A 3,711-nucleotide genomic window follows, 5' to 3' on the forward strand; every position below is an offset into this window, starting at 1 on the left:
TAGGTTGAAAAATTAGTTTTGAACAAGTGCAAATTTAATCAATGACTTTGACTTCGTCAACGTTGCAGATCCGAAGAGATGAGTAATCCGAAGACTTAAATATTTGTAAGCATAGATACTATACCGTTTGCTATTGACATGCATGCATGTTGTGAGTTTGTTTGTAAATTTATCCTTTTTGTTTTTAGTAACTCTGAGTTTGTATTATATCAATGTACTTTATCAATTCAAATGATATCGTTTATTTGTGTCCGGAAAAAAACAATTTTCTATATATGGCCGCCAGATTAGCTCCCATGGTGATTAGACAGTAAACAATAATACACGCAATTTTATGGTTGGTTGTATATTTTCTTGTCCAGCTAAGTTGTAACATAATTCAAAAAAAAGACTATTCATTATTCAAATTTGAAAATGATGTAATGATAAAGACATTTTATTACCTTATTAGTATTAAAAAAGCACATATAATCACTTAAACACTTTGGCTAAGTAATAGTCTTAGTTGGAAAAAGAAAAGTATTACTATTGCATATGCTGTCAAAGTGTGTGCATTTAAGTAAACCTAGCTAGCTACTTGCCGTACAAATAACATGATTTTACTGGCTCAAATATGAGAATGTTCCTTAGTTAAAGAGAAAAAAGACCTATTTGTTCTTTTTGCAAATAGAATTAATTATTACATCAGTCTTAAAATATTTATATGTTACAGTTCGTCTTTAAATATAATATCTTCATAAGTAATATTTTGTCTTTGTTATACGACTATTTTGATAATTTTATGTAAGCAATAAGTAAATTAATAATAAATACTATAATGGATAAAACACTAGAAAAAGCAAAATTAGAGAGGAAAATTAGTGACGAAAAAAATAAAATCCTTCACAAATTCTTTGGTCTCAAAATTTAGTGACGGAATTAGAGAGGGATTTCATGTTTTCCCTCTCTAAATTTCCCTCACTAATTTTTGGTTTTTTTAGTAGCTTTATGTGGAGTGTTGCAAGAAAGCTAGCAGTTTGCAAGAGTTGGAGTATATGGAGGGGTAGGAATGCATCGTTTTGGGAGAATGTGTTTGCGAGAGTTGTTGAAGTAATTTATCGCGGTAACGTTTTACTTAAGGAGTGGAGGGAAGCACATCAAGAAAATGGGAAGTTTTGAGTCAATTTCAACATTTCTCCACCTTGACTCTAAATTAGAGATGATGAAGAAGAACTCTCTCGGCGAAAAATCTGGGACCGATTTTTGTACATCAGGGGCCGATTTTTTATAAGACAAAAGTCTCAAAACACACAAGCAGAGAAGACCGAGATGGTGGACAAGGCTAGGAGTGCCATTGTCTTGTGCCTCGAGGATAAAGTTTCGAGGGATGTCGCAAAGGAACCAATCGCGGCATCGATGTAGTCAAATTTGGAGTCATTGTATATGACAAAGTATTTGGCTCATAGCCAATTCTTAAAGCAACAACTCTACTCATTCAAGATGGTGGAGTCAAAGGCCATCATGGAGCAACTTACGGAGTTCAACAAAATCCTTGATAATTTGGAGAACATTGAGGTGCATCTTAAGGATTAAGATAAAGATAAAGATATACTCTTGTCTTGTGCTCTACCGAGATCATTTGAATCTTTCAAGGATATCATGCTCCACTGTCAACTTGGAAGAAGTTCAAGCGGCTTTGAGAACCAATGACTTGACCAAGTAGAAGGACTTGAGAGCTGATGAAAACGGTGAAGGCCTATGTGTTTCAAGAGGGCATGGTGGAGGTAGAGGTAACCGGAGAAAGAGCGGTAACAAGTCAAAGTTTAAGTGCTTTAACTGTCACAAGATGAGTATGAAGGTGAGAAAAACACAAGAAGGGGGGGGTTGAATTGTGTTAGCTTTTTATTCTTTTTAAACTAAGTCCAAAGTGCAGAGTTTGATAGAGTTCAGAGTCTAATTCAGCGGATAAAGTAAAGATAGAGAGATAAGAGAAAGACACAACAATTATCCTGGTTCCTTCCACAATCCGGAAGTAGTCCAGTCCCCCTTGCACTTCCAAGGAGATTTCACTATAATCCAATATGATTACAAATGTTCAAGCACACAAGCAAGTGACTTCAAATACTCAAGCACACAACCAAGATATTTCCTATGCTCAAGCACAAAAGCAAGAGACTTCTGAACAAAGAAATTACACAGAAATAAGTTTGGTTTGAACATTTGATATACAATCAGTGGTGTTCACAATACAAATCAAATTCGACTCTTAAGACTCTAGAATTTCTAAGATATGAAAGTTATTAAGAAATTCTAAGTGTTTGATGCACAACAATTTCAGCAGAGTTTTGATATAATTTAAATGCTGTAGAGTCACTCTAATCTTCAAGTCTTCATTCCTTTATATAGAGGTATGAAAGAGACGTTGTAGAGTTGCCAACACATAAAAAAGGCGTTACTGAAGCTTAATCATCACCAATGACCTGTTGCTTAATTTGGTTAATATCATAGGAAGGAATAATTTGAAATCCATTCATTGTATGGAGAATTAACCAGCAGAGACACAACTGTAGCAGTACTATGCGCAGACAATAGTGGAGTAGTGGTTGTACAATTGTACCATTGTCCTTTCTCTGACCTTCTTCATTGGATATGCATCCAATGCCTTCTAATTCCTCTGAAATAGCCGCGGCTCCAGGCTTTTATTCCTTCTGCAAACTTGTGTCTTCAAATAACCAATTTAATTGACTTCAGGCTCTTCACTTCAGACTCTGTTGAACTTCAGACTCTGGGTGACTTCAGACTCCGACTGTCAACTTCTAATGGTTTTCAGACTCTGAAATCTTCAGACTCTACTTGCAACTAAGCTTCCCTTGAAAATTCTTTTGCTCTCAATTGTTCTTCCAGAACCAATACTATGTTTAAAGACTTATAAATTTTAGTCTATGGTCTTGCACACTTGAATTTTTTTTAGCATATCCAATTGAAGTCTTAATACCTTATTATCATCAAAACTTAAAGGTGGCAATGTTAAACACATTTTGTTCCAATAGAGTCACTTCAAGAAGGATTGTCCAGAGAACAATGTGCAACTAATTAAGCTTCCCTTGAAAATTCTTTTGCTCTCAATTGTTCTTCCAGAACCAATACTATGTTTAAAGACTTATAAATTTTAGTCTATGGTCTTGCATACTTGAATTTTTTTTAGCATATCCAATTGAAGTCTTGATACCTTATTATCATCAAAACTTAAAGATGGCGATGTTAAACACATTTTGTTCCAATAGAGTCACTTCAAGAAGGATTGTCCAGAGAACAATGGTAACTCCGCATAAATTGTCTCCGACGGTTATGAGGATGTAGGTGCTTTGGTGGTGTGTCTCGTTGGGGTGGAATGTTGAAATTGACTAAAAATTTGATGGATGAAGAAGATTGTTGAAAAAAATATAAAATATATTTGCATCAAATCTTCCTTCTTACGGTACAAAAATATATTTATTGTCCATAAATATATTTTCAGCAACAATCTTCCTAAAGCACAAAATATAATTGAAACAAATATTTTATATTTTTAGCAACAATCTTCTTTATCCATCAAATTTTGAGTCAATTTCAACATAAAGTTTGCTTGTCTACAACCACTTGTTCATAATGGTCAAACGTGGCAACGACCTCTGCATGAGTTTATTAGGTGCAATATCGATGCGTCTTTTTATAAGCATCATAATTAGGTTG

Source organism: Medicago sativa, chromosome 6 (assembly GCF_051527215.1).
Source record: "Medicago sativa cultivar Bolivia chromosome 6, Bolivia_mono, whole genome shotgun sequence".
Classification (NCBI taxonomy): domain Eukaryota; kingdom Viridiplantae; phylum Streptophyta; class Magnoliopsida; order Fabales; family Fabaceae; genus Medicago; species Medicago sativa.